We start from the raw sequence: 17,638 nt of genomic DNA on the forward strand, positions 1-17,638 counted from the left end.
CGACGCCATTTCGTTTCTTATTTCAACATTAGATAAACTCACACGCTATAAATTAATTTACTAATGTATTCTCGTCTAATACAAGTCTAATTAAAATACATTCATGAGTGTTAATATTTAAACTTTCGCTATTATTTTGTTGTGTGAATTAGTCATGTAAAAACTGCTTTTATAGCAATACAAAGAGTGATTGACAGTCTTTCATAACCTATTGTGACACGTGTCTCACTCTCGTGTTATATTATTGTTAAAATGGACATTAAAAGTGAACCGTTCGACGTTGAGTCAGATGGCGAAACACTGCGCAGTGTTATAGATAATAATATCATACCAAATATCTATATCCATTCGCTTTGTCCGAAAGGTCATCGATCATCACCAGAACATGTTGATGATAACACAATTCAGGTTATTTTGATAATTAATACATATTGTATAAGACAATGTTTTGGTAATTGTGCCGCAGAGGTGGCGGTGGCTTTTGTATTTTTTTTTTTACGAAAACAGTTTATTCCACGTAGACAATTATAACAAATACTTTCTTCTGTCGGCGCGTTGGCTTTTCGGTCCAATAATCGTTAATTGAAAATTTGAAATTTTCATACATGCTGATGCACCATTATCACCAACTAAGATTATTATGAGGTAATATTAGGTTGGGGTAGGTTAGAATATAATAGAGATCCCATATAAAATATGTGCCGCTGTTGCTCGCGATCCCTATGTCCGATCGGGCCGAAAAATTGTAAACTTAATTAGGTCCAATCAGGGACGATCGTATCAAGCTTACAGCTATGTGACAAAGGGGTTCGCGAAATGTTCAGACGTATGTGACCCTTGCCTTAGAATAATTTTATCTCATTAAGTACATAACATAATAATATAGACATCTTACGATACGATTTGCTAGATAAGTTAAACTTTTTCCTCAATACATTTATTTTACAATAATACAATACATGGTACACGGATGCGGCCAATGAACAGGTGTAACTTTGTGACTCGGTTTGCTCAGCCATGACGACACCCACGATACGAGGTGTGAACTGATATGAAAGATCTTTTAAAGACAAAAGGTCGATACCTCATACATCTCTTTGCGTGGAGTTTTTGCGTTGTTATTTTTATTTGAAAAACAAAATATCGAGTGTTTTACAAATTGCACTCGCACTACGGGCAAGTACTCGATAACGAGCAAGTACCGACACAAGGTATGTGCGGAAGATAATCTATTTACATCATTTTGAAGCCTTATTATCCTTTATATTTTTTTTAAACATTTGATGACTGCATAAAGTATTTTTATTACATAAAATAGTATTCTTTTAAACCTCTCGCTCTAATTTTTTAGAATATAGTCATATTTCAGTACGTCCATGTGAAGTGGTGTTAAGATTTTTTATATTTATTAATTTTTAAAAGCATCTATAAAACCATTAGTAAAATTTATGTCGACATTATTATAGTGAAATATTTACAATAAAAAATTATATTGATAATCTCTGTGATCCCAAATTTGACAAGAATTAGGCATTTTATTATTCAAAAAATGGGAAAGCTTTACACATTTAAAGATAATTTTAAAGATACTGATTATACGCTATGTCTTTGACCATTCAAATGTTATAAACATTCTACGAATAATGTTTGCTTTATAATAATTATAAGAATAAGAATAAGGTAGTATTTTTTTGATATACGCCATTTCTATTTGCATTTCCCAGTGGCTAAGCTACAACATACGACCGTAGCCATAAATTGACAAATGTTAAATGAAGTAGGTAGTAAGATCATATTAACGCGCGTGTTTGAACATGTACCTAACCATTTTTTTTTAAAACGTTTTAAAGGTTTCTACCAAGGGATTTTTCATAACGCATCACGAAACAGATAAACGTCAACAATCCTCGCCTGATGAAATCCAAAATCGAATGATGTTGCATTCAGAAGTGACGATAGATGAACAAAATATCAAAGAAGAAATCTTAAAACCAATTCCTCCGAAGGAACTTCTACTCATTCTGACAAGGGTAATACATTTCTCACGTAATTTGCAGCATTTGGAACGCAGTTTCACGATCGTGGTGAAAAAGTTATCGCATACTTTATATTTCTGCGATCGGACAATTTTTAAAAAAAATACAAATATTATGTAATATGTCGGAGAATAGTTACATACTTATATATAATATACGCCTTGTAAAATGTAACAGTTCCATGAAGTTCCCAGTTAATAATTCCATCCGGGGACTGAGTCGTGAATATGTCGGAAAAAGTTGCACATATATACGTCTTGTGACTCGAGACAGTAATAGGAAGTTCTCGATTAAAAATTCCATTCGAGGACTGAGAAATTGAATGAATAAAAAGTTTTAGAGTGTTTCGCGTTGACTCTTTTCCTTACGAACAAAAACAAAATCATTACAATGAAATCTTACCTACTAACATATAGTTTGTAAAAGTATAAAATTATATATTCCACAAATTCGAAATTTAAATTTAACGGTTTTTTTCTCATGGATGATTATAAAAGTATCTTCGTCTCTTTCTCTCTCATACAATTGTCACCTTTTCTCTCGCTTAGTTTTGTGTCTGTTATTTACCGGATAAAATTATATACTGAATCATATGTATTTCTTAAGTTCAATCATAGTGATTTTACAGTTTTACACATTATATTGCATCATATAGCTAATTTTTATAACATATACCTTTCATAGGCCGTATGGCCGACTTTCATTTCTTCCAAGTTTTACCTGATAGATTCGCCAGTGTAAACCGCGGGACTTTCACCTGGAAATTTTCATCTCAGCTAGTCAAGAGATCGGCGCATACAGTTTGTTGTCCCAGTTGACTATGCGACCATGGTATATGGTTAGGCCGCCAAATGGTTTATAGTGAGCTTCAGTATAAGGCCGACGCCCGGGGTCATGTCATATTGTTATCATTTCTTATCGTCATGTTTACACTCATTTCTTTACTTAATGTCAACTGGATGCTGAAAGGCAAAATTTTGGAGAAAGTATCTTAAACGGAATAGTGTAAAATATAATTTAGAATTTATAATAACGATAATTTTGGCTTTCTAGGTTTCTACTGAGGGATTTATCACAAACCATCACGATACAGATATAAGTCAACAATCCTCGCCTGATGGAATCCAGTATCGAATGATGCAGTATTCAGAAGTAACGATAGATAAACAAAACATTAAAGAAGAATTAATCTTTAAACCAAATACTCCGAAGGAACTTCGGCTTATACTGACAAGGGTAATATAATTCTCATGTAATTTTGTTTGCAGCGTTTGTAACGCAGTTTTCGATGCGGAAGTGCTTTAAAAAGTCACAAAATGATTCACACAAATGTGATTGCTTACCAGCGACTTAGTAATCCTAAATAAATTAAATTTTAATTGTGTTTAAATTCCTCACTTGCAGTTATAGCAATTGGCAGCGTCTTTGAGTTTTAAAACTAATGAACATAGGTACCTAGCGTGTATTGTCAGACAGTCGACAGTACCTAACATTTCAAAATAATTTGTGGCATATCGCCACCGGGGTTGTTCTTAACGAAGCGCATTCTGTACGTCTGGTTTTTGGGTCACTTTTTCGAGCACTGCTGGCTGTATATCATAAATAACACAAACAATGTTGTTTTCTAAGGCGTCAATTATATATGGCTTATCAACGTATACCAGCGACTTCACCTAGCCACACAGGAAATAGGTAATATTCAATATTTGTCAAATCGCACGTTTTTGGAGGCAAATCGACAGGTTCATGTCATAACATAAACCTATTTCAATAAGTCAGTGGTTACGTTTGTTCTATGACACGTAGTTTTATTCTGTAATACCACACCTTTACCAAATAAATGTCATCAATATTTGCAACAGAAACAAATATCATTGATTGTTGTCCAGTGCCTAGTGATCTCCGTTGCCCGTAATGCGAGCTCCGGCCTAATTTTTTTTTAAGAAATAAGGTTTAGATGATTCCACCAGTAAGTATGTAAATCGCCCAAGCCAGTCAACTTTTTTATGTAATGGGGTCTGTAGGGTCTCTTCTAAATTGGACTTCATATTAACAAACTCGTTTAGCCCATAGTCGCTGTTCGATCGTCACTCTATTCATGTTTTGCCGGTCTAAATACTAATCATAAATGTGAAAAAATATGCGCAGTTTCACAGTTCGGTTTGGCAGTTAACCCTTTCGTAAGTTCTATCTAAGCATAAAAATAAAACTATTTTCCACTGAAATTTTGAAAACAGATTTGTTATGGTATTTCATGCGAATCGAGTCAGATGTCAAGATATCGGCGATTTAATGTAGTATCTAATCATAATATGAAGCGTCTAGTTTCAAAAGCCCCTAAACGACTTTTGACAGTTCTGAGAAAAATGAGAAAAGGTCATATCTATTGAATGCGTGAACTTTATGTATTTATTATTTGATTTATACACCATAAAGAGTATAATATTTAGTATCCCTTAATCACTTTTTGCATATTTTACTGAGAGAATATATTAAAAATCAAATGATTTTCATTTTAGGAGACTTTGAAACTCAACTACCGTTTTAGGGGCTTTTGAAATTAACATGTATGATTTTAGGGGGTAATGCATGGAGGGGCGCATAAGGAAATTGCAAAAGGCGTCCTGTGGTTATATTTCTTGGAGAAAAAATAAATGTTTTGTACAAATTAAAAAAATATTTATTCGAAGTAGGTAACTAAAATTAACAATATAAATTATGTTAAAGATATAGATCAACCTATTAGGTCCATACCCTGACACACACAAATTGAAAAACAATTTTTGTACTTGCCAGACCCAGGATTCGAACCTGGGACCCACGGCTTTGTAGTCCAACGCTTATGCCGCGCGGCCACCGTAGTCTATACTTATATATAAAAATGAATGTTTGTTTGTCCCGCATGCGTTCCTATACCATTCATCGGATTGCGATGAAACTTTGGTGAGTTATTATGTGTACACCCGCGAAGATTTTTGAATTGGAAAAACTATATTTTCCTTCTTCATTTTATTTATTTTATTCGTATGATTCCTATACCATTCATCCGATTGCGATGAAACTTTCGTAAGTTGTTGTGCGCACACCCGCGAAGGTTTCTAAATTAGAAAAATCATCATCTTTTTCATCATTCTATCTTCTTTTATTAGTATGGTTCCTATACCATTCATCCGATTGTGATGAAACTTTCGTCGGTTATTGTGCGCACACTCACGAAGGTGTTTCAATTAGAAAAACCATCTTCTTCTATTCTATCTTCTTCTATTTGTTTGCGTTCTTATACCGTTCATCCGATTGCGATGAAACTTTCGTCAGTTGGTGTGCGCACACCTGCGAAGGTTTCAGAATTAGTAGATTCATCGTCTTTTTCTTCGTTCTATCATCTTTTATTCGTATGGTTCCTGTACCATTCATCCGATTGCGAAGAAACTTTCGTCAGTTATTGTGCGCGCACCCGTGAAGGTTTCTGAATTAGTACAACCATCTTCTTCTTCTTCTATTCTATCTTCTTGTATGCGTGTGCGTTCCTATACCATTCATCCGATTGCGATGAAACTTTCGTCAGTTGCTGACAAAGCTTCGCTACCAAATAGCAATTCCCACACCATACCATTTTTCTCCAATATGGAGTAGTATCGTGTAGTTAGTGTTATATTAAATCATGTGGAATTCCGTAGTATGTTAAAATATTGTTTATACTATTGATCGAGTTTGCTTGATGACATTTAAATATATATTCTAATCAATTAGTGCACGTATCCATATATAACAGGTTTAATGCATTTGCTTTTGGATGTTATAATATGTAATGCATTGTTTACCCACTTATGGATCATTCCGTAACATTATTGTTTTGTATGTATTTAATACCGAACTTAATACTATTGTCACTTCTTATTGTCATTTTACTGTCACTTCATTATTTATGATGTCTGAAGATGCTGAAAAACAAAAGTTTCGGAAACTTTATAAAAACTGATAATTTTGATTTCAATTCTTATGGTTTTTCTAGGTTTCTACTAAGGGATTTTTCACAAAGCATCAAGATACAGATCAGAGCCAACGATCCTCAAAAGATCGAGTCCAGGATAAAATAATGCAATATTCAGAAGTGACAATAGATGAGAATAACATTAAAAAAGAAATCATAGAACGAGGTACTCCGAAGGAGGTTCGACTAATTCTGAGAAGAGTAATCCATTTCTCACGTAATTTGATTTGCTGCATTTGTAACGCGGTTTTTGGATCCGAAAGTGCTCTGAAAAGTCATAAAATGCTTCACACGGACGTGATTGATAATCAGAGTCAAGCAATTAAGAAACACAGAGTATGCTCACAACTTAGTATTCTGAAAGCACGTAAAATGACAAATAGTAGTGAAAAACCTTATAAATGCAATGAATGCTCTTATAGATCTTCGCTTCTTGGTAATCTTAAACGACATAACATGACCCATAGTGGTGAAAAAACCTTTTAAATGCAAAGCGTGTTCATTTAGATCTTCGACTCGAGGTAATCTTAAACAGCATAAAATGACACATACTGGTGAAAAACCCTATAAATGCAATGAATGCTCATATAGATGCTCGCAAAAAAGTGATCTTAAAAGACATACAATGACACATACTGGCAAAAAACCTCATAAATGCAACGTATGCTCATATGTATGCTCGAATCAGGGTAATCTTAAAATGCATGAAATGACACATACTGGTGAAAAACCTTTTAAATGCAATGTGTGTTCATATATATGCTCACGACTAAGCTATCTTAAAGATCATAAAATGACACATACTCGTGAACAACCTCATAAATGCAATATTTGCCCATATAAATGTTCGCAACTTAATAATCTTAAAAGACATAAAATGACACATACTGGTGAAAAACCTTATAAATGCAACGTTTGTTCATATAGTTTCTCGCAACTTGGTGACCTTAACAAACATAATATGAAACATACTGGTGAAAAACCTTATAAATGCACTGAATGTTCATATATGTGCTCGACAATTGGTAATCTAAAAATACATAAAATGACACATACTGGTGAAAAACCTTATAAATGCAATGGATGTTCATATAGATGCTTGCGACGAAGTGATCTTAAAATACATAATATGACACATACTGGTGAAAAACCTTATAAATGCAATGTGTGTTCATATAGATGCACGACATCTAGTAGTCTTGAATTACATAAAACGACGCATTCTGATGAAAAACCTTATACATGCAATTTATGTTCATTTAAATGCTCGCACCCTAGTTATCTTAGAAAACATAAAAAGACACATACTGGTGAAAACTTTATATATGCAATGTGTGCTCATATAGGTGCTCTCGACCAAGCCATCTCAAAATACATAATATGACATGCTGGTGAAAACCTTATAAACGCAATAAATTATCATATCGATGTTTGCGACGAAGCGATCTTAAAATACGTTATAGACTCATACTGGTTGAACACTTTATAAATGCAATGTGTGGTCATATGATGCTCGACATCTAGTCCTAAATTACATAAAACAGTGAATACTGGTGAAAAAATGTATACATGCAATGAATGTTAATTTAGAATTAGATGCTCGCACCTTAGTTATTTTAGAAACATTAAAAAAACTTACTGGTGAAAAACTTTATAAATGCAATGTGTGCTCAAATGGAATCTCTCGACTGAGCCATCTCAAAATAAATGAAATAACATGCTGTCGAAAAACCTTAGAAGTGCAAAAAAAACTTCATATGGGTGTTCACGACGAAACGATCTTAAAATGGAATCATGGCAAGCATGACAATCATGGAAAAAAAACCGCTATTATATGGCGAAAACGCTATTATAAGCGTAGACAATAAGTACAGATATAAAAATCATTTACAATGTAAGTATAAAATTCAAACATTTTAAATTAATAAAATTCGCCGTTTTCCAAATCAGTATAGCATAATAGAGTTCGCCAATGCATTTCATAAAATTTAAATAATTATAAAGTAACCTAATGACGTTACCCCAGTCCCGGAATAATCCCAAAGGCACTTTATCTTCAACCGGTCCTGCCCTTAGACCGATTGAGAACCTTTGCTTAGCTAGCTCAGCTCTGTATGAGGGGAGGTAGTCACCTAAAGTTCTTGTTCGACACTATTTAAATACACCATAACAATATTATTTAACTTTAAAATGTTTAAAGAACCGCCACCTAGTAATAGGCTGACGTCCGGATCGTTAATTATTTCATTAACCTCCAATTTAAATTTACTTTCGTAAATATATACGTGAATGTCAAAGACAGCTGACCTCCTGTCACTTTTCTTTATGTCAGATGTTTTTCGTAGAAAACATCGCGGGTTATTTTTAAAATAAAAACTTGTTCAATAATACTGATTTAATTATTTATTTAAATTAATTCCAATAAATAAATTTATTATATTTAAATGTTTATTAACAATTACACAATTTATTTAAGCTTCAGATAATTATTTAATTATTTGTAAACTTATTTAACTTAGTTATTATATAAAGATAACTAATTATAACTATTTTTTATATTTATTTAACGTACTGTTGCACACTTATATACTATGAGCGGCCGACTATAAACCTTAGGAAACTATGCTCCTTTTATAAAATACGATCGCGATAGATTGACGAAGATATGCCGATCTGTGTTCACTAAATGCGACTGCATCACGGTGACGTTTACGTCACCCGTGATGAAGTCGCATTTAGTGACACGACGGAATATTTCGTAAATATATCGCGAACGTATTTTAAAGAAAACTTTGCGAGTTTCTTCTACGCAGCAGCACAACCTTACGTTACTATTGAAAAATCGACGACTGACGTGTATGAAAAAGCACGATCTTTTATACCCTCCAGAAGGTAACTTCCTGAGATTTGACGTCACAGTTGCAAATTTCCTCCACTCTAAATTTATGTTTTCTTTGAATAACTAAAGAATCACTTATATTTTTGATCAAGAGATTATGTTTACGTGTAGAGGTTCAAATACTTGTCATTGAAATATGGATTTTATTAACTTAAAATACTGAAAAGGGTCAAGAAAGGTCTAACATGACTTTTCGGGGCGTGTTCACACGCGAAAAGCGGACCAATGGGCAGTTTTTATACCTCTTCCATGAGACCAAGAGACAGACTCTCGGACCAATTACAGAAAAGCTGTTTATTTCCCGGCTTTTCCGGGAAGTTATGATCATTTAATTAGGTAAAAATAAGCAACTTATGGTTACCCATAGGTGGTACAAGTTTAGTAACAATCGTAAAAGTCCCTGTAGTACTTTCAACATAGATTGGCCAAATATCTATTAATTCATTTATTGGGTTCGTGGTTAAGAAAAATGAAAATGTACCCGTTCAAAACGGTGCGCAATACGAATGATAAAAATAGTGCTCGAATGTATTAGCGCAAACAGAATGATGTAAATTAAATTCAGCCGTTTCTTTTATACCGAAACTTCGCGCGCTAATTCTCGTCAGCTGGAAGTAGGTACAACCAAAATTTATTTAATTATATTTATAAAACAATTTAGCTTAGAAGTATGACTTTATATCCAATCTAGATTTCTACAAGTATTTATTTATAAGGTTTGAAAGTTACCTATTTAGGGTAACTTTTTACAATTTAAAATTGATCTGTCGGGGTTAATCGACAGATCTAAAGAACAATTTCTATTTGCAAATTAGGAAAGAAACCGAGTCCTTGGACTTACATTGTTAGAATTTCTATTTCCTAAATTCCTTCATCTATCTTTTATAAAGGTAGGTACTTAAAATTTGTACACTCCTTACTATAATTAAAAACATTAATTTATTATTTAAATTAAGCGTGTGCAATCAACACTTACAAAACATAATCATTAAATTTTAACTACGACAATATCTGATATCATAATTAATTTATTTAAGATATTTCATATTTGTCACCGGAAAATACATCGCGATCCAAATTACGAAAAAAAAATTTGATTTTATATAATTCAAAATTGGATTAAATATGAATGGACATTTGTTTACAATGTTTAGCAAATGATATCACATAAGTCGTTTACAATTTATTATCTATTTTTAACCTTAATCCTATACATTTTAATTACCTACTTACATTTTACCTTATAAGAGCGCGGTGCTCAATTCGTACTTACCATAAAATAACAGTAAAAATTGTAAGTAGCCGAAACCCATCTGTTAACTATAGATTATAGAGATAAGGAATCCTTAACCATAGACTACTTTTGTTATGAACTCGCCCCCTTGCCCCCCTTCCGTATTGCCATTTATCACTGACAGCTGCTGTCAAAATAAATTGACGTGTCTTTAAAACGGCCAATACACTCAAATTCATTTAACAATTGATCTCAATATGGGTATTGAACAACTATTAAATATCCGTGACATTTAATACGACATATTTTCCTTTAATTTCTTGATTCTGTATATGTCTTAATTTAGTAAATCCGATTATCGAATTGAAATGTCAGTGTCAATGAATTATAAATTAACTTTTCTTATTCAGATTTAGATATTTATGTAATATTAAACCAATAGATAGGTAGTTGAAATATATAAGTACTTAGTCACCTACACACCAACATGGTAATATTAGTTTTAATCATTCTATATAATTATTCACATCATGGCATATATTTGTAATAATTGTAAATGACAAAATCTGACATTTCAACGGCAAGTGTTACCGTATCCGGAAAAACATGGTCAAAAAATAACTTATATTATTCACTAATTGCGGAGACATTTAATCATTTTTATTAAATATTAATTGTGTATTTATAGTTATTGAATTTATTTTGTATATTTTTCATATTTTTGTCATCGTTTAACAATTACAAAATAATTTACCTAAATTATGAAAAAGAGAGTTTTTATATATGGTAATATTTTCAATAGAAAAACAGAATGAAGCTATTGCTGATTTTGTAGACCATAGACAACTCGATCATAACTATGAAAGGCTTTCTGGATAGTGTTTTGTTGTAATTATGTGTAACATATAGGAAACTGAAAGTTCTTCTAATGTTATTTAACAATGCAACGACTACATAGCTATCTGATACTTACATAAGGTAGGAAAGATTTGTCACATGAATGTAACATAATGAGTAATTTGAGCTTTACCTACATCAGACTTATACTTCTGAAGCCGCTCGTTCCGACCTCGCTCTCTCGTCCACCTAACTTTGCCACCTTCTGGTGTAGAACATGAGAATTTCTTATCAAAAGGAGTGGATCCGACCGCTATTTGGAGCAGCTAAACCCACGCCGGGAAGCAACTCCCTTGGCGTGGATTCCCAGACTCACCAGGAGTCTGGAGTTAGGCTTGCACGTTTCCTTCAACCTTTGAGGTACCCCCGTCCAACAGGGTTGGACGCCAGCTAGCTTTTCTTTGGGAGGGAAACAGCTGCAAAAGACCATGTGTTTACTGGGACTCTAGGTTGATAAGTGAAAGAGGTTTCAAAGTATATCGCTGAAATGCGGTTACATTTAATGAGAGATTATTTCAGCGAAGGTTTACAAAAGATTATATATAAAAGAAGTGGGACGGAGGTTCTCACAGGAGCGTCTCCGTCACCAGCAAATGGCACTAACCTAGACACAATTTATAATTACATATTTACATGCATCGAGCCCTCCTCAACGTCCTTCCATTCCCAAGTCCAAGGGGTGTATTCCCGGGTGAAGATGACACTAGCACTGTACCCCTCGACACGGGTATGCGAATATCCCATCCATTGTTGAAGCGTGTGCTCCTACACGACCGCGTCGCGCGGTACGAGCGCGTCCGCCCCGTAGAACGTTTGGAACCAGAAGAAGGAAGTTGCCTCCCACGCACTTGTGTTCTCGCCCCCGCCGCTACGTCCCCCCCACCTTGTCTGCTCCGGCCGTTGATTATTTGCAGCCAGCATGAGTTTGGTGTTGCCAGTTAAGAAAGTATATTTATGGTTTCTTTAGGTGACGAGTTCATCGCGTTACATCACCCGCTTGGTCAGGAAGAAATTGAGTCATGGGTGTCAATTTCCTGCCAGGGGCGTTCTCCGCTTCTTGGTGATGAGAAGTTGGTGCAGTCAGGTGGGACGGTCGGGGCAGGTGACGAAACTGCTGACGGCGGAGCTGCTGACAGCGATCCAGCGCAGACCCTCTTGTGTGCGGGTGAAGTGCGCGCCAACGTCTCCTCGTCGCTCCTTGCTCCCTTCATCCATCCTTCTGGGGGGGTTACCTTGCATCACATAGAGGCCTTTTTAAGAAATATAGTTTTGCACAGTACAAATTTTACAAATTAAAGTATCTGTCAACAATATGACTATTGTTCGGTAATCAAATTACAGTTTTTGACGGAACTCATTCTTGATGAGGCCGTCGGCTACTTGGCTGATTACATTTCTTACAATCTTCTCCATTGAGAAGTTGTTTCCTAATTGACAGACAGTTGGACCTCTGTCTCCCCACGCGGGCCTTGCATGTAAGCATGTCGCAAGGGCAGGAATGATAGGTTTATCGGTGCTGTCTAGGCACGCTTACGACTATCTAGTGTGGTGGGGCTCTTCAGACCTCCTCCACTTCTATGGTATCCTGACCGATGCCAGACCTAGATGTAGCTTCAGTTTCCCATTCTAAAAGGAGTCTATCCTTCTTGAACTGGTACTTTTTGAGTTTGCCGCTGCTTCCTCCCACAGCTCAACGCAAACCGATTGCTAATGCAACTTATTCTCAGCGCTTGAGAACCTAATTCTCAGCGCTCCTTCTTCCGCGTCTGAGGTATGCCATTTCGGGCTCCCTCATGTTGACGTCTAAATTGCTTCTGGAGTGACCAACGTACGATGTCGTGACGCGAGCTTCTCCAAGCTCATCTTGTTTACTATCTGAATCTGAAAATGGATGGTTTACTAGACCATCGGATGCTTATCGTGGCAATTAAGCGGTGACGATAAGTGTGGTATTCTGAAAGACATATGCACAAGTGATGCAGCTTGAAGGGGAACCGCGTGAAGCGGGCTCGGACCTCTCTCTGAAAATGAATTTATTATACAAGAAAATACCATTCATTGCCACGTTGGCTTATTGAACTACCATTAAAATAATAAATTTCTGTTTGAGCGCGCAGAAGTTTATATCTATCATGAATCTATAACCTATAAACTTCGATCAGCGTTGTCTAGCCGTGGTGTTGATAAAAACCAGAGCTCTATCTTCATCAGTACTCTATCCTTGTGTGTGGTGTGTGCTTATGATCTAGTTTATATACTACTCCACTCCGGTTCCCACCAGACCACAACAGACAATCTGAGAGTTGCTCATGTCCCTTAAAGGCATATGCCCCCTTGTCGCTGCTTAAAACTATCGTGATCTTACTCTAGTGCGCCAAGGTGACAGATGTCCAAGGGCAACATGAAGCTGTAGGGAATTTACTCAGCGATTAGCCAGATCCACCACACCACGGCTCACCTCCAAATCTGCATTTGCCTATAATGTTAAATTTTGTGACGTGTTGAGTCACACATCCTGTTGACCGGTCTTTATGCCGAGTCGTTTTTTCCGAAAATTATTAATTCTAAATGCTTCCAGCTTATGCGGAATAAGTAACCACAAGCGTTCATATGTATTAGACAATATGAATTACTAAGCTATTAAGAGTTGGTTCTTGAGGTCCCCACTTGAGTTTGCTTGGTCGCGCACCCTAAAAATTTGACAGAACGGACTTTTCCAGTACCTTCCTATCAACAGTCATATCACAGCGCCAGGACACACTGCTTTTCCCAGCTGGATTGACCCTCTCCCAATTACACGACTCACAACACAAAGTCCGGTGTGCAATTAGAGAATTGACCAAACAAACAGAGCAAGTGAGACTAGACCTCTCAGTTGTTTTTCTCACAGCTGCCAAGCTCTTATACTAAATGCTTTAATTAAGCTATATTTACAAGTTTACAACATCTTAGTGTCCTTCATAGCGATTTCATCTGTATCGTGAGATCGGGTGTACATCTCTGGTACAGATCTCGTTGCGTGTTCGCAACATCAAGGTTACATTGTTGGAAGAGACACACTCTTTCTACGGAGTTGTGTCGTAAATTCCATATGCATGACTTACATGCAAGCTCTACGTTTACAATAGTTGGGAAACATTACAAAGAGGTCAACTTAACTTTCATCTGGTATTCACAGCACAGGCTGTGACGCAGCACGTCTCAGACCAGCAGGAGTTCAAGCGTATTTCATGGCCGCAATGGTGCTCATTACTTGCTGTCTATCCCCTGTGGATCTCTACGTTACTGCTAGCACACGAAATCATCGTCCAGATGTAACATTATGTTGAATACAGCAATTCTGAAATTGATAACAAACTTTTGTATGCAAAACAAACAACATTTCTTACATTAGTTAGGCTTATCTTGTTACGTAGAAACGCAACTATAGTATTTCTTAACAATAATATGAGAATTCATTTTTTATAAAAAATAGAATCTTATACATTTTCATCGTGCATACCGCACAATAATTTTCACATAGTGAGTACAGTTTTTCTATGGTATTCCCATCAGGTATGGATGTCTTTGAACAGACATATTTGTGCTCTTTCCATATTGAAAGAATTTACATTTTGCTTATAAATTACTAGCAAGTATGATCATCTTGTGATTCAAGTGTACTTGTTAAGACATAAATATGGATTTTAACCATAGTTTGTGTGGCAGAGACTGCTACATTATTTTTGTAAGTACCATGATCAGGTGATGATGGTACGTTTGCAGTTGCATTTTAACTACATTGTTAAATGCTAAATTATAGTAAATCTAAATCATATTGTTAAATACTAAGGGGACGGCACATGTTACCCTATTTAATAATAACTAAATCCCGGTAAGGTAGATCCTTCATCGATACGATGCAGAACGCCATGTTGCGGGTGTCTCTCAGTGAAACATAATGAATGCCGTGTACCTTGGAGGGGTACATAACTTTGTAAGTTGCAAGACAACCATTCGTGTCATTCCTTTACTGATGTTCCAAGAGACGAGACAGCTTTGGTGCTATCATGTAAAACATGAAAGTTTGAACACTTATTTAACTATACTTATTATCGAAATGACAACACAGTACATAGAAGGCGCTTGATGTTACCATCCAGCTTGTGTCGAACGCAGAGGAAACTGTTGTTCGAATTCGGTACAGACATGTGTACTTAGTGCGAAGGATAGGTTATATGCTATCGCTGTACAATATGATCGTACGAGTACTTCGTTCACTATACTTATATTGAAGTGACAATAGAGTATGTAAACAAAGACCGCTAGATGTGTACATCTAGCATGTGTCAAACACAGAGGAATCTGTGGTATGACCATCACCCCTTTCGCCAAATGACGAAGAAGAGCATGAATGTCCTCCCTTGGAATTCGTGGGCACGGATATACATTGCTTGGAGCTTACAAGGCTACTTGAACAAATGCAATTTTCCAGGATTAGACGCAGAGCGACGTCCGTTGTCTGGGAATCATAGGTGATCCGAGGCAGTTGGGAGTGCAACCACAGAACTCTGCAAGGAACGGGGTGGTCAAACTAGACACATATGACATATCAGGGAAGAAGATAGACTGTAGAAAAGGGGTTCACATCCACCTACCATGTGAAGTGCCCGTGAAAATGCACAGACGGCTAACATGGAGACCTTATGTGTTATAACATGATAACGGTTCCGTTAGTATGTTACTTACAATGGTGCGATCAAAACGCACTTTACTTAATTTATGGATGTTTATGCCTATGGGACAACACACACAGAAACTTAAGTAAATAAACATGTAAGTAAAATTAATTCAGACTTTGAGACATCAATTAGATTCTCTCAGTAGGTGGAATAATACCCTAGCAACATTTGATGTGCGCTTGGAAATATTATTAAGGACTACTTGCACTGAAACGACGTGCAAATTTGCATTTGTTAGTGGTTAGTAGTGATGTACCTAGTGACACTACTAGATTTTCATGCTTCCTGCATGTGAAATCTGTGTTACGCTAGAAATGAGGAATAGACAAGTCTTTTTGAAACAATGAAGACCAAATCGATGCTTGTTTATGTAAGGTCTCACCAGTTGTGCTGCTGGCTGTCTGCTTTTAGCACACTTGACTGGCTCGAGAAGACGAGTGGACAAAGTCAGCGACAAGTTAACGGGAATGTGTAATCATTAATTGCACATCCTGAACATTGTGTTTCGCGACGAGTGTCAACCTGAATGAGAAGTATTGGACTTGGGACTCGCATTGTCAATTACCACAAATGTTTAATCGATCCATGGTGAATTGACCCAAGTTACGTAAGTAAGAAGAAAGAGATTGAATTGCGCACTGTGACTTTGGTGATGTTCGCGCACACCGTAGGCAGGCACAAAGTGACGCAAGTCGAAACCACAAGTTGTATATATGAGACTGGTCCTCTGCAGCAAACAGAGAGCAGTAATACACCCCTTCAACACATTACTTGCCTTGGAATGTGATAGTGACCATGGAGCAAAAGATGAAAAATGAAAACTGCGTTTAGTGAGATTTCCGTTTTCATCGAAATCTCTTACAATTCCGCACCCTCACTTGAGCGAAAATTTGCTCACCTATCGACTTCCTTCCAACACAAACAACCACTACTTTGATTCTCCCTGTGAACGCAATGGTCAATGTAGTTAGACCAGGGTTTCACTGTACTTAACTTAACGACAAAGTCTTATGTTGAAAGACTTATGTCAAATTATACTAGACTAGAGAAGTAATATATCTAACGATGATGTTGGACGAGACAATTATTAACTAATATTTGGCGATGTCCTTTATATGAAATCGACCTAACGGCTTACCATTCAGATCACCTAATTCATAAACCAACGGAGAGATCTTAGTTAAAACTATATTTTCCACGTACCGTTGCGCGAGCTTGGTACTGAAATAATTTGCCGCATCTGAGATTCTGAAGTTCTTACGCCAGACCCTCTGGCCTACGACAAGTTCAGCATCTTTCCTTCGGAGATTATACCTTTTGGCGTTCGATTGAAAATTTTCCAAAAGCTGAGCTTGGACGATTTCAAAGACGAACGGCAAGTTCTGTATGCGATCAGCATACTGCGCACAGTCTGCTGCCGCGGGGAGAACTGAGTCTTTGGCCTTGAGATAGTCTTTTGGAAGATGAAAACGACCATCCAAGATTATCTCTCGACCATGCATGAGGAAAAAGGGGGAGTACTTGGTTGCTAAGTTTACAGATGCGTTTATCGCAGTCTGCACGCTTTGAAGATATTGCGACCAGAGTCTCTGATCCTTTCCTACTAGGATTGCCAGTGAGGTACCCACTGTCTGGTTATATCTCTCAACTGTGTTGCTTTGCGGAGAGTACACCGCATTAAGGAACAATTTGGGGATAGAATACTTCTTAATGAACGCCTTGAATTCTTTAGATATGAATTGACGACCATTGTCCGTTAGAATACTGTTGGGTACTCCATGTTTAAGAAAGATCTCCTGTTCAATGAATTTTGTGATAGGTGTTGCTGTAGCTTTTCTAAGTGGGTGTAACCACACATAT

The sequence above is a fragment of the Rhyacophila brunnea genome, unplaced genomic scaffold (assembly GCF_057557595.1).
Source record: "Rhyacophila brunnea isolate RB1 unplaced genomic scaffold, BYU_Rbru_1.0 scaffold_13, whole genome shotgun sequence".
Lineage (NCBI taxonomy): Eukaryota > Metazoa > Arthropoda > Insecta > Trichoptera > Rhyacophilidae > Rhyacophila > Rhyacophila brunnea.